The following is a 24,026-nucleotide window of genomic DNA, read 5'->3' on the forward strand; positions in this document are numbered from 1 at the left end:
TGAACTTAATAATCAAACTCTCTAGGACAACACAATTTATACTGTTTCACTTGGTTATATGTGGCGGACCCTGCCACCTTCCTAGTTTCAAGCAGTGTTCTGGGATTATTCATTTTGCTCTGAGAACAGCTTGTCTCTTCCCTCATGGAGGAAATACACATTTCTGAGTTTGTATTTTTACCTTAAAAATATTGTAAATATTAAAATTCTGAGTTTACATTTCTTCTCCAAACCTACATAGTGCTCCATTAATCATGGTCTCAGAATTTTCAGATTATAATCAAAAGTCTGTACTTGTACTTGTCATTTACTATGACAACTTACAGACTGACATTGCCACCTCAAATAAGCTCAAGGAAAATGCAGATTTGAGTGCTGACCAAACAAGTGAGAGGTGGAAGGTGTTTCTCTGCATCAGAATCCATGTCAGGAGTCAGCTGAGTGCTGGTTTTATTGTGGCGGCATCATGTTGTGCTGAGGGTTCGACGGGAGGCGTCTGTCTAATAAATGTCATGTAAAAGTGTTATTAGGTTAGTAGTTGTTAGTAATGTAGTAAGCAGAGGAGAAGGGCAGCTGGCACAGCTAATAAAGCAGTCATATCCCCAATCACTGGCCAGCCTAATTGACAGCCACATGAAGTGAGAACAGCTAATTGATTATAGGCTTGTCCTATTGACTGATGGGAAATGAACTGTGTGTGTGAGTGAGTGTGTGCACAAGGATTTCTCTTTCAAGGAAACACTTTAGTCTATATTTCTTTCCTTATTGAAAGCCTTAGTCCTCGCGACATAGTGGGGCCCCCAGACCTGCAAGTACAGCTCCTCCATGGTGGCATTCAATTCAAGTATTGGGGGGTTTCTTAGTTATTGCTTCTCGTGCTCTGAACTGGGTTCACTGTAAAGAAAGGTCTGCATCATGCCCTCATCCCTGCCCCACTTTGTTAGTCTGTGAGCTGCTACTATCAGAGGAAATTCCTTTAAAGAGCCTTGTTGGCATTCCTCTGTGTGTTGTGAATCACAAAGGCATGGAAGCTGCAGATTACTCCTCATTGTACCGGTCAGACACTGGCTGAAGTAGCACAGGAGGACTGTAGAAAGTTCACCATTCAGTACAGTGATTGTCTGTCACAGCTTTGGGGTAATGCATTGTAATTAACTAAATACAGTTGATGAACAGTACTTGGCAAGCTTTTGACATAGCAATGCAGATGTGTTGCTGCAGCAGACTAGCATTCTGGCTCAGTATGGCTAGAGGCTAAAGCAACGGTGTGTGAACAGACAAAGCTGGACAGTAGTTTCTAGTTTTATCCATACAGGGCTACCATGTCGTCATCTTCAGGAATGAAGGACATGCAGAATAATTTAGGTGATTATATTTATATATCATAATTGAAACAAGACTAGTTCAAAGCCCTGTTAATAGCAGCATTGTTTTTATATAGCACACAACCAAATATTGCTAGATAATAATAATAATCATAACATTTATATAACACTCTTCAAAAGCAAGAGTTGCACGGACATGAAAACAGAAAATTGGCATTGCACTCAGGAGGAAATAAAAACAAGCAAAAAAAACAATAAACAGAATCCTAAAAATAAATATATCAGTAAAAGTATATATATATAAAAAAAAACAAACTGTAATTAAAAGCCACTTCATAAAAAATGTGTTTTTGGAGATATCTAAAGGAGGTTACAGAGGTGGCTTCCTGAATGGAATATTATTCCACATGGTGCATGCCCTCCCACCCTCTGTCTCAGGCCTTGGCCTGGGAACCAGGAGCAGCAGCTGGTCTGCAGAACTAAAAGTTCGAGTGTAAGGGGTTGAAGGGTCAATATTGTAAAAAGGAGCAAGGCCGATCAATGATTCAAAAAGGACCGATGGGATTTTAAGATCAATTCCAAAAACCATGGGTAACCAGTGCAACAAGGTAGGAATTGGGAAAATGTGATCATATTTGGCAATAAAAAGCCAAGTGTGTGATTTGTGAGAGTATGTTTAGAAAGAATTAGGTGGGTCCATTACAACCATTATATTTTGTTGCATAAACTGCATTGGCATGGAGTGTTTGTGTACAGGGTTCAAATTGTATACCTGACAAACTTCTAATGGACTAATTCACAGTTAAGTCTCAAAGGATCATGAATGCACTCAGTTCATTTATTCATTTATACTTTTGCAATAGCCAAAGGGTTACCAAAACAGGGCTGATCCTCCAAGTTCACATATTTGACTAACTTCTTGTGCAAAGTATCAGTCTTCCCACAATGGTCAGATTATGAGAAATGATTAATACTTCAGAATTCTTCTCCTTACATTTTTTTTCCACTAGAAACATCAAGCCTTACGGTTGGCCAATGTTAGTGCATGGGCCTCACATCGGGCTGCCCTGATTTAATCTATTAAGATATTTTCATATTGGTATGTCAAGGAGTTCTTATGAATGATGGAAAAAGCATACTTTATCAAAGTACTTTATCAAAAGTATGATTTTTGTTCAAACACTTTATAATAACAATTACCACCAATAAATGTCAAATTAATAGTTATTTAAACTGTAATAAATAGTTATTTGACTGTTAACGAACAATAAAATGCTTTATAAACCATTTATTAAGCAAAAGTTTATTGTGAAGTTACAACTGATATTCATAATAATTTGTGATAATAATGATTAACAAATACTGTGTAGTTCATTCATAAAAATTACTTGGATGACCATTGTAACATTTATAAACCTTTGGAAATGCTTAATATGTGAATTGAAAAGCACAACTTTTATTTAGCTACTGATAGTTTGCTACAAAATGGTCTGTGACCAGGTGTAACATACACCTGGTCACAGACCATTTTGAAATAGCTTGGAACTCTGTGGTAAACTCCAGATTTTACAGAGTTTTGCAAATTCTTATTGGAGATCAGAAGATAGAAATTCATCCCACAAGTTGTATGTTAATTGCCAGGAGTGCAGCAGAATGTGGTTTCACACATTCATTGCATTAGATGTTTTCAGCTCAACTGAAGCAGAACAACAATGTTAATCAACCAGGAAGTCTATTAAAGTCAGGGAAAAGTGAACTCAGGCCCTGGGAGAGATGGTTCATTTAGACCGTATGAAGATCACGGTGGGAAAAACTTGTGTGAACTGATTTTGCTGTACTCTGTCGTCTCCATGCTGTGTATAGGTTGAGTTGTTACTTAAAATGTAGAAGTCAAATGTCTTTTCTCACTACACAGGGACGATTTGTTTCGAATATGTATTGTCTTGACCATGATGAATTAAATCTTTTTATTCTTAAAAAAAGTTTTGAAAATGTCCTCCTTGTGCTTTAAAGCTTTTCTTTATAAAGGGAATGTTTAACTTTCTGCCCATGCCCCATCAATGTTTATACCCTCGTCTGTGAATCACCGCATCCTCCACTTCAAAGACTTCCATCACCGTTATGTTCCACCATAGATTGGCAATTCATTGTGGGTGAAAAAAGAGCCACTGGTTTGATCCCATCCCAAGTCATTTTTTTGTTACCTATCAAAATGAATGTCAGGTCCGGCCCATGGGAGGGGCGACATGACATTTCCACGGCAGCTTCTAAACAGGTCAGCCAAGGAAACCATGGAGTCCAAAGCGGTGGGAGGGGGACACTTTCAACCAAAACCGTGTAACTGAATCTAAACCAGTGGTTAAACCCATTCAGCAGTGCAGGAATGGGGAGAGCCCTAACAATACAATACCATTCATAGGCTAACACAGCCCCAGTGGAATGACCAGGGAGGGGTTTTAATCAGGCAGAAAGGCACTCAGCCAGCCAGTCAGTCAGTCAGTCAGACTACAGAAGCCATTGCTTCACATAAAGCCCACATCCCCACACCTACATCTATCCCTCTGTGTTTGTTTTGCAGTGTGTGCTGCTTGACTCTCTCATTCTTTCAGAGAGCTCGACGAATAAGAAAAATGTAAAGGCGCTTCAGTTGGCAGCGGCTGAGAGATGTGATAAAGTGAAGGGGGAGTGAGAGGATGGAAAATGGGGAACTGAGAGTCAGTCTGCCCTCAGCCTGACCTGCAGCTTTCAGGGGGCTTGAGCACATCAGAAATCCCATTGTGGGAGGTGATTAATTGAGAGTGATAACTTACCATGAACAGAGATTGTTATAGGCTTTAATGTGGTAGGCCTGGCTTTTTAAACGCTGCTTTCACGTAGCTTTGTAGTCCAGCATATGGGCCCAGACGTATTCACTGACAAAAGACGAACGGAAATTTATCACGCTTGTATGTCCTGCTAACAACGTGTTCTCTCTCTCTATTTAAATACTGATTCTCTTTTGGCTTTACTGCCTTTTGAACCTCAAACACTGATGGGGAAAACACGTTCATACAGTGGCACTAACATGTTTTGGTTAAAAGTATAAAATCCAACTAATGATTATTTTCATAACTGATTAGTCTGTTGATTAATGTTTCAGTTAATTGTTCAGTTCACAAAATGTCAGTCTTTTCTCAAGAGGCTTTCAAGAGCCTTCAAAACCCAGACACAATTCAGCTTAGACTTTACATTATCTTAAACGGAAATAAACATTTCCCGACACTAGAGAAACTTGAAGCACCAAATATTTTGTTCAATTTTTTTTTCTATTTTGTGTTCGTGACTTGAGTCATTTTCTGTCAATTGAACAGAAATGCCAGTAATGTCAGCTCATGTTTGTCCTTGTGAGAAAATAGTGATACATGAACAACCCAACATGTAAAATGAATGTGGGCAATGGGAGTTCCTTCAGACCACGGATATGTTGATACTTTACATTTCTTCATGTTACATTTTTTTATTCTTCAGTGTTCATTTTTGGATATTGTGCTTGTGAACTGCAGGTTCAGGCACAAAGAAAAGATAACGTATGACTTAAAATTCTTGCTTTGTTTTAATGGAGGCTGTTTCAACAAACAACAAGTATTTCCCTTATTGTGAAGATTAGCTCACTTCTTCGTAATTGTGAAGATGTTACTTGTTTCTTTCTTTTGTCAGAGTTTTTTTTTTTTTTAATGAACTATTTAATGTTTTAGCTTTTGCTCAAGGTAAACACAGACTGCCAAGTTTCATAATGTTGTGTGTCATACTGTACTTCATGAATGTGCAAAGCACAAAGGAAAAGGAGACGGAGATGCAGAGGCCCTGATGAGTGTTGAGTTTAGTCAGAGCTCAGACTGAATTAAAACACACAGATACACAACCGTGGTGCCTGCTGTTGCTTGCTATCTCACAGCTAATGTGCAGTGTGGTGTTGTTTGTGTGGAAGTACGGGAGTAAACACATTCAGGTAAAACAAAAAAAAACACAAATTATCCTGAGGTCAAACCTTAAAGAGTGACATGAGGTGAAACTTCACCTCGCCTCCTGTGTGAACACACATTAACGATGGTGACCAATGTTGCTTCAATTAAAGAACATACACATTAAAAATGCATGAGAGTTGAGTATATCTGACAGAAACTAGACTTATGTCTTAACCTTCTTTTTTTACTTAAGCAAACAATGCATCAATCAAAAGACAAGAGTGTGACTTAAAAGAACTGATTGAGACTGAAACAAAATCAAGCATCACATGTAAAAATGAACCCACGATTTATTGATTCTAAATGATTAGTGAATAATTAGACTGGAAGTATTTTGAGCTCTACTCTTATCTGCCTCACTGCAGATATGATGTCTCACTGGAATACCACCACTGAAGAAATGTGTTGATCTCGACAGCAGCTCAGACCAAAGTGCTGTCATGGTTTAAACAGATGGGACGAGACAGAGAAAAATAGGGAAACGGGAGGCCACGGAGCCGAACAGGTCTTATGTGGTCACACAAAGTGTTTGCTCTCAGCTTTTCAGCAGTGTCAAGACCTCGGGGCCCTGTCCACAGACCCTTATCTATCCCAGCTCAATTACTGATGTGTCAGCAGTGATGTATGAGCTGAGAGGGGCGGGGGTGGGCTAGAAAAGGTTGGGACCTGGCTGGAGGTGGCCTGAGACCACATGGTCATGTCATGGTGGGTGTGATTGTGTGTATAGACTGGGGTAATATGAGGATACCCAAAACTGGTGGTGGTGGTGGTGGTGGTGGTATGTATAGAAGGGTGGGGGAGGGTAAAGCTGTGGGCGGCCGGCTCATTGGGTCACATCTTTCAGGGTGTTAGCAGTTGAAGTCCAGTTGCTTTTGTCAAGGGCGATTGCCCTCCAGCACGCTCCTTGTCAACCTTATTGACCACTTGACTGGACAGAGCAGACAGTAGTGGAGGAAAAGTCAGAGTCTAAACCACTTTTCAGGATGGAAACAAAGCTAAACACTTTTCAAAGACTCACTTGAGGTTGCCTAAAAATTGGAAGGAAGGAAATAAGATCAAGAAGTCCTCACTGTCATGGACTTCCCTCCATAGTCACAGGACCTCGGTCCCATTGAACATTTATGAACTGAGAACTTGCAGTAAAAGATGTTTGAGATGTTAGAGTATGCTGACTGACTGATAGTTATTTCAATGTCTGTGGACAGAGTTGCTCTTTATGTCCTTCAGAGGACCCAAGAGTCACATCATCAAACACATTTAGATACATCATATCCGATGAGAGAATAAAACACGTCTATTCAATCACAAGATTCATTTAAGGAAAAAAGTAACAATGCTGATTGCTTAAGACTGGACTGGGATCAAGACGACTCAAACTGACTGTAAAGTAATAAGGATTAACTATCACAGAGGAAATTTGTCTCAGCTGAGTCAGAGTAAAAAATCCTCCACAGTCTGTTTATTAGATTATCAAAACATATTCCTTCAAAAAGATTTTTATTGTTGATTGCAGTCCTGCGCTGCCACATAAACTGTGTAATGCATACTTATCAGCGTTCATGAGGTGGGCTGATTGAGTTTTATAAATGTCATTAGTTGCTGTATAATCCCCTGTGTAGCCACTCCGATGATTCACAACAGTGTGCACACTACGTCTGACACAAACAGCTTTCCCCCTCAGCTTCCCTCGAGGTCTAATCATCACATGGGATGTTGACATATTTGAGAGCCTATTTTTAACAACAATGGTATAATCTGCTAAAGAGAACAGGCTGGCTTCTGTGCATCTGATAGCACAGTCTGTAGTGTAAGCTTCCATATTGACAGGGGGTGGGGGGTACTTGAACACCCCGCGCAGACTTATCTATGCTAGTCATGGAGGCTAAGCTCATTAAGCCCACAGACCAATTATCACTAAGTCAATATGAGGCCTGCAGATTATTGCAGTTAACTCAGCTGTGTAGGTCAGTGTGAGTCTCAGCATCCTCATCAGGAGCTTGAGGAGGAAACACAGCCGTGACCTTTGCTCTTTTCTCACTTAATCACGACCCCAAGGAAAACACTGCCAGGAGTCAATAGAGACAGTCTTATATGAGGTATATTTTAGGTATATTTAAACTTTAAGAATAGGAGTGGATTTTAAAAAAAAGGATTTTGTCTATGATGTCCCTATTGATTTATCAAAGGCTGCCATGGAAGTATTAGGATCCTCAACACACATTTTAAAGCTTAATTAAAGACGATGAGAGCATCTGCTTGGAGTTTGGATTGAAGTGGCGCTGAAAGATACCCAGTTTTTACAATAAAGCCTTTTTTGACATGTAATTGAAAGGAAAGCATAGATCGAGCTAGTGACACAGATGATGTTGGATTACATTTAAGAGTCCTGGATAGCCTACTTGATGGTTTGATTACCAAAACATGGTATTCAATGAGTACCATTTGAATTCAATCATTACAATCATGGAAGTGAAGCTGAAACGCACCCTGCTAGATATCTTGCCTGATATGTTGTAGGTAGAGGTTTGATTCCAGCCTGTAACTATGACAGCATGAAGTAAATTTGGTGTGCAGTGGGTTGACATCTGAAGTGAGTCCAAAGAAGACATCATGAAAACATTCATATTGAACCACAAGAAGCTGCCCTTTGGACATCTGTATTCAAAGAAACATTTCTAAAAAGAGCGATGTTTGCTTCAACATCGCATTCTGACACATTCCCTGCAATTTTACCTCTGATTTGAGAATTCCACTGCCTAGTTTGTAATGTTCTAGTAAGGATATAATCTCACATTTATTCATATGTTACAAAAAAAAATATTTGCGATACTAGATATTCATATTGTCAGTGACGCATGTGGCATGGATTGTCTGACATGAGACAAATGTCCAATGAGGAGTTGATGAGATCAAATCTGATACAGTTCTTAAAATTTGATTAATGTTTCATCCATTTTCCATGATAAATGATCCGTCCTTTGTGAAGACCAGGAAATCCCAAGTATTTTTGTTTATGGCATTACAAACAAATGTATTATGTTAGAATAACATGTCATTGTGCTTGTGGATGAAAAAGTGGTATATACTGAGATGTGTCATATACTTGGTGAACTTTAAGGCTATTCTACAGACTTTACAGATGGCCAGACTTTTTCTAATTTCCCTTCTTTCTCATAAAATGCAAATGCCTTTACATCATTTATGTCACATTTATGTCTTTACATCCTTATTAAGCCTGAAAAAAATCAAATCTCTCTGTACAGGTGGGAGCCAGAAAGACTAAAGGATTTGAGGGCATTTTCCATGTTTTTTTTTTCGTTCTATTTCTCCACTCTGTCTTACTGTGAAAGACTTGAAGCAAATCCTGCTAATGGTAAAAGACGAAACTCCAGTGCATGTGTGTTCACGTGGCTGCATGTGTGTGTGTGTGTGTGTGTGTGTGTGTGTGTGTGTGTGTAGTGAATGCATTTTTGTTTTCCCCATGGCCGAGAAGACAAATTAAAGTCTCAGTAGTATGAATATTCATCGACTGAGTGAAAAGCACGATGAGATGAGTAGGGCTTAACAGAACCTGCACCTGGTGAACCTTGATCTGTTTGTATCAAAATGTCCTGCAGTGAAAAACAAGTGGAAGAAACCAATTTAGAGTAATGTGTGTGTGTATGTGTGTGGGACCACAGATCTGTGATGAAGAAGAATGAACACACGTTCAGTGAAGAGATTAATGAATATTTATGCTTTAGTTTGATGTGTGTTCACATACGGCACTGTTCAATGTAAATATGATAATGGTGACTTCCAGTGTGTGTGTGTGTGTGTGTGATTTTATCCGATTAGTTTATTAAATATTCAAAATTAACCTGTCATTGAACAGCATAACATTGTATACTGCAATTTTTCTTTGTAATTCTGTTAGCACACAATAAAACACATAATAATTTAACAAAAAACTATACAGACTAATTCATGAATAATTATCAAGGCAGAAAAATCAACTATTAATGACGGAGTGTTGATGAGTTCAGGAGTCTCGCAGTCTGAGGAGTGAAGCTGCTGTGTAGTGTGGTGGTACAGCAGCAGGTACTTCTGTATCTGTTGTCAGACGGCAGCAGGGTGAACAGACTGTGGCTGGGTGGGTGTTGCCTTTCATCATCTTTGGGCTCTGTGCAGACATCTCACTTCTCTGATGTCACTGATGCTCTCTAGACAAGAATTTGGCGGTGGAATTTAACCTTCTTAATTTGATCAGGTTAGGGTACAGGTCATGTATGGGGTTTTACAGGGTACTTAAAGTACCTGAAATTAGCACAATAGTTCCTATCCTTTTTTGAATCAAGCCTTCAAATTAAGCCGTGTCTTCTTGCTGGCATTTAGTCAAATATTTCATACATTACACTAAAAATATTTGTTTTAAAGTATGTTTTACTTAATCTCTGTCCCTATGTCCCTTTAATTATACTGTGGCCCTGAAGCTCCTTTAGAACCAGTGGGTTATGCATAAAATTCAACGTGTTTTCTTGCATGTAGGTTTTCTGTTGATATTGTCTGACATTTAATCAGCCGACGTCGCTGCAGTCTGATGTTTGATTTTTCATTTCATTGTCATGTTTGTGTCCAGTTACCCGGAACACAAGAGAAAGTTCAGAGTTGATGATGTGGCAAACCTAATGATCCCTGTGTACCTGACAAGTCAATATATTGTATGTGACTGAGTAAAGATGTCATTCAAAACATGTTAAGTCCACATCCTGATTAAGGAGGCGTTGCTTTCTATGTTTCTTATAATCCATTGTGTGTTTTTCTGCCATTCTCAGGCTCCACCCAGTGAATGGCAGCATTTGTGCCTTTAGTGTTTGCTGTGCCAATAGCTCAAGCTCCTACAAAGAGCCTGGGTTGACCTGGCCAGCGCTGTCCTTTCTCATGGCCCATAGTTCGGCATTGTGAATGGGTACGCTGGCCTTTTCTTCAAGACCTTCGGCCACTGTTGTGAATGGGGTGCAGTGGCTGATTTAAAGCTTGTGGTCAGAGAAGTAGGTGAAGGTCAGGGCAGCAGAGGTCAGCCCCAGAACATCTGATTTTCTTCAATATGCCTGCAGTCACATAGATGGAGCTGTAATGACCGTTAGGACTGAAGCAGCCTGCCAGGGCAGCCAGGCCACTGTCACACAGACATGATGTAGAGCTTTCACAGCCAGTCATGCTATTTTGTACACTCAAAATAGTCAGGTCAGTTAAAGGGTCAATTCACCCATTATAAGACACATATTTTCTCCCTTCCTTCCTTCTGGGATTAATCCAAGCTAATCATTTTCATTGTATTCTTGCACGGTTTTAGATATTTGGCTATCCAGAGATGAAGTGTTGTTATTCTGACAGTAGTGGACATCAAGCTCTGACCACTACTCAACATGATCTGCCTTAATTGAAACAACAATTGCATTGTGGTGTCTAAAATTCCTACTTTCTACATCAATATGACCACTGAGGTCATACCCATTCTAGCAGATGGAGTGAAAGCCTTTTTGTCTTAATATTTTCATCAAACTTTTGTTCTTGTCATGAGTCGCAACACAATAATGGCAGGCATGTTGGTTTCTGTTTGTTATCACATGTATGACATCATCGTGTATTATATGCAAAAGGACACATCATCAGAGAAACAGTGTGACAATGGTGACATGGGATAAAAAAGAGTCATTTTACCTTGCGCAAAATTGGGGTTGCTGGTCTACCGTTACCTCAATCGGTTAGTTTGCTCATAACTTTTAACGTTTTAACCTATCAATACACCTTTACTGGAGTGGACTACTGCCAGCTGAGATCAACTCAGTGAATACTACCTCTCTCCACCTGTCAGCAAGCTAGTCAGTGTTGCAGTGTGACTCGGAGACCCCACAGCTCTGGTGGAGCTGTGCCAGTCCCTGCCCTGCTCGGTCTGTCCTAACTATAATGTTAATGTGATAATATGCCTGTGTTGCAAACTTGCTAATTGGAGAATACTATTACAATCTAATCACTGCTGATACGAATAGATTTGATGCAAAATATTCACATGCAAGTGTTTTGCATTTTCCTGCAGAAAAGTAGTATGCTGTATTGAGTAAGTTGTTATGACAGTAAAGAAGCTACTTCTTCCTCTGAACTAGGATTCTTTGGAATGATGCTTGGGATCTTATTTTAAGACTTCTGGTATTGCTGACCATCTTGACTTTCAAGTGAAAATCACTGCACTGGCAGCTAAATGGGCACCGGCAGCTTTGTTCAGAGAAAAACAATGTTCATCTAAAATGTTCAGTTTTATGAGACATTTTTGCAGTGTTTGTTTCACAATGTTTACCCTTACACTAGATATAACTGTAGCATATACCACATGCAACAGTTACATGCAAAAAAGCTTTGTGAAGAAACAGCTTAAACCAGCTAGCATATTCAGGCAGTGGGCTAACTTCTTCCAGATTTCCAGTCAACAATGAGGCTGTAATGTGGGAGGGACTCCCTTCACCTCTTGTCACATTATCAACTGGAGTGAAAGCATGTGTTAAAAAGGCTTTGGGTGTTGACTGACTGTGTGAGGGTGATTGTGACTCCATTTGTGTATGCTCATGTGTGCATGGAAGTGTGCTTGAGTGTGTGTGTGTGTGTGTGTGTGTGTGTGTTTGTGTTAGTGAGTGAATGAATAGCAGCCTGGGCTGTCACATTAGCCATGGTTGGGAGTGTAAGTGGGCGTTTTTCTGTCACTCTGTGTTTTGGTCTGGCTGAGACGAGCCTGTCAGAGTGAAACCCTTAGTTCTCTTTCTCAGTCTGGGAGGACAGAGAAGAAAGGGGAGAGGAGTTCAAATGGAGGAAGAAAGAAGAGACAGACCTCCTGCTCGTCCAGTTCCTGATGCGCTTTGTGCATTGAGACAAGACAGTAAATGTGTAGGAGTTTGTCACTGACAATAGACAGCAAATAACATCATCTGCCTCCTTAGTCACAAACCTTCAGCTTCTACAAAGTCAAATCATTGGCTGAATAACGTTAACTGGTCCTTCAATTAACAAAATGTGTAGATGTGTAGTGTAAAGTGTAAAGCTGGGTTGGTAAAGTATTCTCAAAGTCTAAAGTACACAACCCCTGAGCCAAAGAACACCTGAATCACTGTGGCAGCATCTGATTTGTTCAGCAGCTAACCCAGTTAGCACAATGCAGAGGGAATGCTGAGGGAAGTTTGTTCCAGCTATTTTACTTTCAGGTTTGGAACAAGCATTACTTCTCCACCTGACACAACACAGAAGTTAGTCAGTTCACCAGTGACAGCATTACAACATTATGGTGCAGAGTTTTCAGTTGCCACTGTGTGTGTGGACTGATGGTTTGTTTGTCCTGACTTGTGGGGTGGTCACTGGCTTTTCATCTCATGTGCTTGCTGTAACGTTCATCATGTTCTAATGATGACCTGAAGACTGGTTTATTATGAAATTGTTTCACTTAAATATTAAGGGGGAAAATGAAACCAATTATTCAACTATTTATTTAATCTATATGTCTTTAGTTCTTTTGGCTGGGTTAAAAATGTATGTTTAGATGTTAGATGTTTCATGTTTTTGTCTGGGTTTTTTATTTTATTTATTTATTTTTTCTTATTGTACGACAAGTTTTTTTCCCTGTTTTTGGATGAAGTTTTTGTTCTCTCATTTTTCTCCATTCTGTACTCACAGGCAAAAGAGAGACTGTTAGGGTTGAGATGGTTGACTTCTGGCTTTTTTATGTGATTCATTTAATTATTCTAAACTCTCACTTTCTAAATCACTGCCTTAGACTCCTATTCCTTTGACTATAATCACATGCATGAAGTAATGATATAATAATAGTGATTATATTAAGCAATAATAAAGTAATATACAGTTTCCCGAAAATAGGGTTCAGGGTTTAAGGCATTTGGGGAACATTGGGATTGGGCCACAGCTTTACCTTCAACATGGTGAGATGACGCTTCGTATGAACCAGTTTGTCATGCTGTGACACATGCACCATATTAAACAAGATGACATATTTGCACTATCGTCAGCACTTTCTCATACTGTAAATTTGTCAGAGCGCTAAACTGAAAGCTGACTGTGACAGCGACTGTTGCATTGCTGATGTTTTAAAGCTTTGCACTGAGGCCTTAAGTCCCTCCAGAGGTAATCCACATTCCTGCTGTTGGTAAAAAGTGTTGGGTTGGACACCTTGATGAATGCACTTCACTGTTGACTCTGTGGTGAACCAGGAGTTGTACATTAGCTAAAAATCAATAGCGACAGGAGCCATATGTGTGAGCAGCCCGTGTCTGTTTACTCGTTGTCTGATAGCACTAATGCTGTGATCAGAAGCTGTGAGGTGTTGTTGATTAAGCATTTAAGAGATGGACAGACTTTAACCTTCCTACCACTTGGTGCCAAAGGTGACATGTTAACACTGGACTGTGGCATGTTTCACTGCCTCTAAATGAAATCACTTGTCCAATGTCAGATGACCAGTCATGTGCATGCATGCATTTTTGTGTCCGAACCAAACCAAGCAAGTTTGATCGTGGAGTTATGATAGATATATTTAAGTCTAAATCTAATGATATTGCCGACTTGTAAATATATATTATATATATATATATATATATATATATATATATATATATATATATATATATATATATATATATATATATATATATATATATATATATATATATATATATATATATAAATAGCCTGAATTTATGCTCCACAAGGTCAGACAACAAGCAAGACGGATCAGAGCTTTGCTGTGCCGAGACGTATTTCCTAAAATTAACAGGTAGTCTGACTTTCTCACTCACTTCTTCCACAGCAGCTCCTTGTTTGTCCTGTCTTGGTACAAGTAGATTTGTTATCATACTGCTCTGGGTGTCCAAAAACAGCCACAATAAGTAATTATCATCCTCTATCTTGTTCATGAATATTAAGACATCAGAGACATGAACACCATGATGTCAGTATGAACACCACAGCGATAAAATTTCATGTTCAGATTTCTGGCATCTTCTCTCCAATCGCATTGTGTCATTTGCGTCAAATTGAGTCTTATCACTGACTTTGTATGTAATCTTATTCCACGAAAAACTTGCATACTAGGCAATCCGTACAGTGCCCAAGCACCACTGACCCCGAAAAGTCCAGTTCGTCTGACTAGCATGTGCACTCCGCACCATTTTCAAGTACACTTCCTTGGCCCCGGGATGGTTGGAAAAGGTGTGTTTTGGCACGGTACGCCTTCTCATGCATGAGCACAAGCATGAGTGCACAGTGCGGACATGAAGTATAATCATGCATAATACGCTACCTTGCATAATCAAGAAATCCAAGAATGTGAGAGGGCCGTCGAGGACCGCACAACTTCCTGAGTGCTTTTAAATGGTTTCCTATCTGACTGTTTTGTAAATCTAAATGAATAAATTCAGAGTGCAAACTTTTTTGTGGCTTCAAGCTTCTAGAACCAGTGTCAGAGCACACTGAGAGGGTTCAAAGCAAGAATTATTTGTAGATCGTGTCATTTTCCCACAGCCATTACACTGCAATTATCATTCACTTCAGAAAGATCAGATACAACTAAAAAGTTGTCAATTGACAGTCAAGTTTTTATTTGTTAATTCTATTTATAACTTGATTTTTTGTGAAGTGAGTTGTTGTGTTATGGTTTAAAAGAAGCATCTACATCCAGTTATGGGCTCTAGTTGCCACTAAGCCTTGTGTTGGGGGACTGTGGAGACTGACCACTTCTTTCAATATAGCACCTAATACGAAAGCTTATATTGTCTTCCAGGGGATGATTAGTGACCACAGAAATCTTGAAAGATGTGCAGGTTTACTCTTAACACTTAAAGACGAGCCACTTGAGCCACCTCAAAAAGCAGGTTTCTATGTAAACACAAGCGAGGGAAGGCAGTGATTACTGAATATGCCTTTAAGTGCTGTTGTTGTAATAGTAATATAATGGTTACCTTGAAGACGTATGTATCTGTTTGTGCACAGGAACTGGGAGGCCCATCATTAGGAGTGGACACAAAGGTCTGGCACAATACTGTGTGGAAACAACCAGAGTTAAAAAGACTGCACCTGCTTGCCTTTTTTCACCTTGCCGAGCAAAAACCTATCTAAAAAAAGAAAACACCCCAACAGACCCTCTGAAAAATGTTGCATCAGGAGTAATCCCCACTACATTTGTTAGGCCTGGCGTTCATTCCTGTATCACAAAACACGCATTTTCAATGACAGCATAGATCACCCTCTAACCTTAGACCCTGAATTCAAATAGGGAAAAAAAACACAAAACCCTTCAATGGGGACAAAATGGAAGAACCTCGGGAAGAACAACAAAGAAGACATTCCTTTTTTCAGGATAGACGGACAGACATGCAATAGATGTTGTGTATACAGAATAGACCAACCTTATAAATGCTATCAGGATCTACAATCAGAATGGTAACATTTTTGAAAAGGTAAAAACTAAAGAACACCATTGACATTGGTAAGAGAAATAAACAAGCACACAAGGAAGAGAGCAAAGAGAGGGCCTGACTTCAGATGGAAAACATCTGGAAAGAGGCACCAGGCAAAGGCCTCAGAACCTGCGGTGATCAAGTCAAGAGCTGACAAGGTGAAAAGAGAGGACAAGGAGGAGGAAACTCAAGAGAGGCACAAAGCTATACTTGTGGGACACAAAAGCAGTGGTTTTCAGAAAATGTATGGCATGGTTGTCTGAAGGACAAACAAGAATGGTTTGTAAGAACTAGGTTTTTATATCCATTGAGACTGAGACTAATCGAGAGCCGATGGTAACAGGCAATGTCTGATTACCTTGAAGTAAAGTGAAATAAGCAGCTACATGAAAGTTGAAGGTGCAATTTAACAGAAAGGCTGCTCCTATAGGGGCAGTATAACCACTCACTGCGCATTATAATATTTGCTATTAACAAGTAGCTGAGTTAGTCGTGGAGATGGCAGCCCTATTAGCTTCGTTCAAATTGCTCTTTTACAGGTACAATTGTTGTTGTTGCATATCATTTGCAGGATGTCACATACTGACGACCTACGACATTCATGTCTGTGGATGAATCCAACCGACCTACTGTGATTCCACCTTTTTATTAACCTCCACCAGTGCCTTATCCACTGAAAAATCTCCACATCTACAAAAGGGAATGGTGCTAATTTCTGTATTTTCTTAGATAAAAGATTACAAGCATGAGTGTGTATTTTTAGTTGAGATGTTTCAGAATGACATAAACATTGCCAAATGTTGTACGGACATTTATATTTCTCCCAAGATGAACTGCAATAACTATGGTGACCCTTTGAATTTTCACCAGCCATTTTGGTCCAACTGAGCTGAGTTACTTTGGTATGTAAGTGTGAGTGAAGCTTGGGCTGCATTTTTCTGTCCAAACCTGATCAAATCTGAGAGGAATCCCTATCTGAGCCTGACACAGTAGCTGGAGCCAGTTTTTTTGTGTCCAAAGTTACCATAGTAGCAGTTTGCCTGGTTACAATTCTTAGAGGTATGAAAAATGTAAAATGTGATGCGACCAAACCTGAACTGGGGCATTATTTCCAAACACAGCCCGTTTTCCTGACGCATGCAACAGATACGGTTTTATTTTCAATTTTTAACCCATTTGGCCACAGTCTGGAAGCTGGACACTGCACTTTGCCACTCCAGTAATGGACTAAACGCACAAACAAAAATTTACAAACACTCACACACACAAAACAAACCCATGAGAAAAGCAGAAGCACTATACTTGAAATAGTGTGTTGACTGGGGGGTCATGCAACATAACATGGCAGGCGATTGAAGTGTCCTGAAGGGGAGGGTCTTTATTAACAAGATGTCAGCAGCAAGGGGGTCACCACCAGCACAGGCTGCAGCCTGCATCTGCTTCTATACCATTACCTCCACTAACATTTATCCTACCATTAGCCCATTTGTCTGATGGTCCATCCATCTCTCATTCCATCTGACCCCAGTGCATGCATCACTTTGGAATAAGGGGAGACTTTCTATCAGTGAGAAAGCACTATTGATCTAGGATCAGTCTATCTTTTATCATATTCACTGCTTGCCTATTTGAATGCTTATTAGTATTGTGTTGGTTGCTGTTGTATGACAACTCCTGAATTCCACTTCTGACCATGAGCATTAAAGGTAAAGTGCTCCCTTTCATTCTTGATATTTTCTCTTTATTCAACTGCCCAATACCTCTCTTTTCTCGTTAGAGAGACTATTATTGTCTCCTTAAAGGCTTGTCAAATGGTTAGGGTTTTCTGACAGGTGCCTCTGAAGAGGTGTTCTAAAACAGCGTTTCTACAAGTGGGGTTAAGGAACACCCAAGGAAGGCCCAGGAGGACCTCTGATTTCCACTGTAAGACCATCTTCTCCTCACATGACCTTTTGAATTTAAAAGTCCAAAATAAGTTAAGCAACATTTCTCCATCATCTTGGTATATGGCACTAAATCTGCACTGTGGTTTTATTCTAATGTCTCTGGACTAAACAACTGGACTAATAAGTGTTTATTGGACTATTGAAAATCCTTATAGTATTAGTTCTATGCATGTTCTGAATATGCTTATTTGAATTATGATTGAAATTAAATAATCAGAAAGATCACATTTGTTAATTGAATATAAAGCTATAGCCAGCAGGTGGTCAGCTTCCCTTTGTAGTTTTACAAATGGTTGTCTGGTAATTTCTTGCAGTCCGAGCTGGTTGCCAGGCAGCCAAATCAAAGAAATCGTTTGCACACAAGCCCCTGTAAAACTGCAAAATGTCATCGTCACACTTCGGTTTTTGTATAAATTGAAGAAAATAGATATGATGTATCATATTTGTCAGCTTTAAAGGTGCTGGTAGACTGGTTTTATTCTAACAATCTTCATGCTAAGGTAAGCAAACCAGCTGCTGGTTGTAGCCTTATAATTAACCAACATAGAGTATGTGGCTTTGGTCAGCACATATGTATTTATTTCTTTTTGTTTTGGCCTTCAATGCTAAACTGTTCAAAACTGAAAATTCAACTTATTATTATTCTTTTTTTACTCCAAGCTAAGTATGTGTATAGGCTACTGTTGGGATGAGGACCATCCTAGATATAGAATTAGGACTTATCGATCGAACCAATATGTCGCTATTATATTGTTATCGTGGTATGAGACTGTATATTATCTTAGATTTTGGTTGTCTTTGTAATCATCTGGCCTATGTGTTGTTGTTTTTTTCTGGTTTTAAAGGCTGCATCACAGTAAAGTAACATAATTCTAACATTTGGGAAACTTTGGCATTCATCATGTTTTACAGAGCTATGTCCAGGATATGTTTAGCCTAGCTTAGTGCAAACACTGGAGGCTAGGAGAGGCATTAACACAATTAAAACTGAAAAAAATGGTCAGACACATTGTATCTTCTGTATACACTGTAAATCTCCGAAATACACATCACACACATCACACAAATTACAACACTATGTTATTAATGTGTCTCGTTTACTAATCAGTATATCCAGCAGATTTAACTGGTGCTGGAAATGTCATGGCCATGTCATCCATATAGTCTCCTGGCAAGAGATGGGGGTCAGGTCAGGACACTTATGTGGTGAAGTGGCCTCTTTTAGTCTTTCAACAGCGTCTTTGTGTGTTTGCAAATGGGGGAAGTGTCGACAAGTGACAACTCTGCTCAAACACTGGACATATAGCTGAAAGCATTATAAATGATGTAGTAATATAAGCAATCCCAATAATTTTTTGGTAGATTATGTTTTAGACATACATCACTATGCTTCCATTAACACTGACTGCAACACACCTATGCTCCCTAACTGTATAATTTTCAAATTTATCTTGGTATTTAAATTTTATACCAAGATGGAACAAAAAGATGACAAATAAAGTTTGTTACAAATGTTTAGCCTTTTGGCTAACACTGGCACATTTACAGTAATAAAAATCTCTATAATGTGCAAAGTCTCAGAAGATAAAAAAAAACAAACAAAAACAACCTCTTTTTGTCTTTTTGTGCACATTTCGCTCTCCTGGCTCTATTTTCCTGATAAAAATGTCGAACAAGATACTTCCAGTCTTGTGTGTCTTGGGGTGGTCCAGCTACAGCAAACCTGCAACACACATCTAGGTGTACATGTTTCAGTTCGTTTGCTCTCTCAGGGCCTAAGACCTTACGTCTTCTTGAGAAGCTGCAGCATTTATTAACTGACTCACTATAACCTATAGATGCCCTGCAGTCACAAGACTCCTGACAGTGTCTGTTGTTGTAGCTGCCATGTTGGGTACCATACAGTAGCTGCATAATTCTAGAACTCTTCACTAGTACCTGAGTAACTGACAGCTTTTTGGAGCTGTATTGCTGATTTCAGTTATTTATCTATCTGGACAACTTCAGTATATCTATACCTGAGTCTATGTTTACACATTTTGGTTAGAGAATGATTAATGCAAACAGTTTTGGAATTGGTCAGCCTGCAGCCGCAGAAAGGATTCAGTGGTCACAATGTCCTTTTGGGCAACCAGCCCATCAAAGTAACTTATGTTCACTCAAAGTGCTTTTTTTTGGCCACGGACAGGTTCAGATTGTTATTCTAAGTGTCTGACAGCATTATGGAGGAATCCCTATAGAGATAGACTTTTGTAAACCACTATTCTAGCTGACTATGCACCCTGTTGCTGATTCAGCCCATTTCACAGCTGCCAACTTTTGAAAACCTGGTCTTTTAAAGACCACAATATGTTTTATATATATATATATATATATATATATATATATATATATATATATATATATATATATATATATATATATATATATATATATATATATATATATATATATATATGTAATTGCCACAGCCCTTATAGAACCACAGACAGCAATTATTTGATCCGTTTTAACACTCAAACTGCAGCTCTCCGACAATAAACTGCAAAACCAGGTTCTCCTCCTGTGGCTGGGAGATGAAGACGACAGAGCCGCTACTGTACATCATTAATGTGATTTGTGTGGTAGAGGAGCTGTTTTGGCTCGCCGTTGCCATGGTTTTTGATTTTTGATTTACTCGCGCATATCTTGAAAGGCTCGCCAGGTGCTTTAGTTCAATGTGCCGTTTCACGTTTGCTGTTGGCGTTGATGATGTACAGAGTTGCTTCTTGAAACCCAGCGGGTGAGGTTTACACAAAAAGCTCAGAATTGTCCCACCTGGATCATCACTGACCTTTTCATAACATTGTTTTAGGTAATCATACGAAGATGCTGTATTAATGGTGGAGGCAGGTGATGCTGCTGCCTTGAGTAACATAAGCAGGGACAAGTTCTCTTTTCTTGAATTATTAAGATGGTATTTGCCTCTTATTAGTTCCTCAAATCTCTGGCAGTTGGTGAGATATGTATCAATAATTGATGTTTCGGGTCAGATCAGTAACAGTAGTTTTTTCTATAGAATATAAATTTGGGGTTTATCGAACATCATTGAAATAAAAGAACGAATAAGATCAGCACACTTTTAAGCAGATCACAATTTTGCAGCTCTTCTCACACACACACACACACACACACACACACACACACACACACACACACACACACACACACACACACACACACACACACACACAGCCACAGATAATGTTACTTCATCACAATCTAAGCACAGAGAAGCTGTTTGCTGTCACTTTTCAGCACTCTTTATCCTCCGTCCTCTGGGGTGGGACAAAAGAGATAACTACCTCTACATCAAAGTACAGAATCATCCACCCTCAGTATGACCAACAGATTCAGCTGTCAGAGGGCTTTAGAGCTCATATTTGCAGAGAGTCAGGCACACAGCGGTGTGGAAGAGGAAGATGTCTCCGATTACAAGGAGAATTTAGTTATCAATTCAGAGTATTCTGATTCTGAAAGTGAATTTGAAGATGGTCTTAACGTATCTCCATTACCGACATATGCACCACAAGGAGCACCTAATGCAGCTGCTGCAGCAGCCCAAGTGCCAGTGCTGGCAGAACCGTATTTGTGCATCTGGGATGCCTGTGATGCCGTTTCATCTTATGCATGGAACATGCACATTTGTACAGGGAAGCGAGAAAAAGGAGCTGCTGAAGCAAACCAGGGGACACGAGTGGTGCTAGACATGTCACAAGGCCTCAGCGGTCACAACATTACCTGCGAAAAAATGTTCACGTCGTACAACCTGGGACAGTGGTTGGAACAATCCGGAAAACGGGGTGGAGCTCACACCTGAGGTTCTAACTGTGAAGAAAAGGTCCTTCCATTCCTCCAACTTTATGTAAAGGGGCAACACTGTCCCAGTATGTTACATACTAAAATAAGAAAAACATGTGGTGCCCATGAGCACTCTCACTTCAACTTCAAGAGACAAATTGTGAGATTTTCAACAACAACAACAACAACAAAAAAAAATCATTAAAACAATGCATCAGCAGTACATCAGGACTGTGGCACAATGCCAGTATACTTTTAAGTCCTTATCAGTATTTGCTGTTGGTTTGCCGGGAACCTACAACACCTCATCATAAAGGTTCAAAGCTACAGCTCAACTTCACCCATTCACCATGTGTTTCAGCCAGCTCGGTCTGCAAGCATGTTAATCATTAACTGGCTCCATGTTACCTTGGACAGAGCTGATAACACCCAATAAAGCCATTTAGTGTGTCTCCATCAATGTCCTGTTGGTTTACAGCAACACACAGCGTCAAATCTATTGGCATCTATTGTATTTGATGGACAGTTGAACAAATACACAGAGAGATACGAGGCGCGGTTAAACTTTCACTGATCTTAAGTATTGTAGTTGTTTTAAAACCCTGCCATTTGCTCTAGAATGTTTTCACCCACTTAAGTAGGTGAGGCATGCAAACCAACGTAATATATCTATGATGGAGGCACTTTTTTTAATATAGGCCTGTGGTTTATAATAAGTATATAGAATCTGTGGTAGAGCTCATCAGTAATGGAGATCACTCTGACTGCTTCTTGAAGAGAAAAATAAAGGGAGAGCCCCTTGAGGCTGTCACTGCAGTGTCAATGATTTTACCCATTTAGTGCTGTTTGTTCCTTATTTTTTACCTCCTCCTCTTTGCTAGTAGAACTTTTCATCAGCCACAATTTCAATAGAAATGGCTACCGGTATATTAGCAAGAGTGTCCTGATTCTTCCAGTTTCCCATTTTGAACAACATGTTTAAAGCTACCTGCACCCACACCTTACACCCTAGCTTGCCACTGGCTGTAGTCTTTGTTGTGTGCTCAAGTGCAGCTTTTTGGTCAAGACAAAGGCAACATGAGGCCAACAGTCACTGCTTGTTCTGTATTGGCTAGTTCTAGAACGGTTTGGCTTGTCTTGGCCCTCTGATCCTCCGGCAGTTTGTTCCAACAGTAGACACCATAGTAAGTATATGTCATTTCACCATGTTTTCTTTGTTATACTACCAGTTCCAGATGAACTCAGAGGCCTGGCGCATTGATGTCAAAGAAGTTAGTCAAAAATGTATTTAGGCCCTGACCCATGAAATAATTTATGGACAAACAGCAGTAGCTTTATACATATCAATTGTATTCCTGACTGGGAGCCAGATCGGAGAATTGGTGTTGGTGTAATGCAATGTATGCTTTCTTACTCCTCTTAAGAACCCTTGCAGTGGCATTCTGAGTGAGCCTTCAAGGTTCAAGGTTCCCTGAATTGTAATTGTGATTCCACCACACATAGTGTTGAATAACAGTTTTTATGGTGAAGAGTTGAGGATGAGTTCAGGAGTCTGACAGCCTGTGGAATAAAAAAAAAACAAAAAAACATAGGTGTGTTGCAGTCTGGTGTTATATCAGTGGATACTGATGCTCCATAGATGGGCACCAGTGATGTTTTGTATAGTTTTAATCATCTGCTTAATTAGGCTATTCATTTGCATTATACTAATAGCTGGATAATTTCATTATGCATTGATACTAAGTTTCATTTAACTGTCATTATTCAAAACAAGGCTGTATCATGAAATGTCTGCCTTAATTACCTACACAATAAAACAAAATCTATACAGACACACTTTTAAGTAACCATGGTGGTATGATGAGAGTTCAGGAGTCTCCCAACCTGAGGAAATAGACTGCTGTGTAGTCTGGTGGTACAGCAGCAGGTACTTCTGTATCTGTTATCAGATGACAGGAGGGTGAACAGGATGTGTCTGGGTGGGTGTTGCCTTTCAGTATCATTGGGCTCAATGCAGACAGTTCACTGATGTCACTGATGCTGTGTAGATGGTTCCAGTGATGTTCTGGTGGTTTCTATTGCTCCTCTGGAAAGGCTGACAAGAACTTGGCCCAGGAACTTGACCCCCAGGAAAGAAGAGCTTTTACTGTGATTTAAAATTAATCAATTAATTAGTCAAAAAAATAAAAAAAATCAACCAGGGTGGTGATGTGCAATGACCATGACAGGTCTTCTGTGAATTTTACCTGTTAACCTCACCTGCTCCACCTCACCTCCATCTCAGTTCCACCAAATCGCAGACTTTGTTTTCGGAGTTTGACCCATACGAGAAACTACAGGTTAGGAAGTTTGTCTTTTGTCAGTGACAGTTGAACAGTGAATTGTTACATTTTAGAAATGCACAGATGGAACAATGTA

The sequence above is a fragment of the Acanthopagrus latus genome, chromosome 21 (assembly GCF_904848185.1).
Source record: "Acanthopagrus latus isolate v.2019 chromosome 21, fAcaLat1.1, whole genome shotgun sequence".
In the NCBI taxonomy this organism is placed as follows: Eukaryota; Metazoa; Chordata; class Actinopteri; order Spariformes; family Sparidae; genus Acanthopagrus; species Acanthopagrus latus.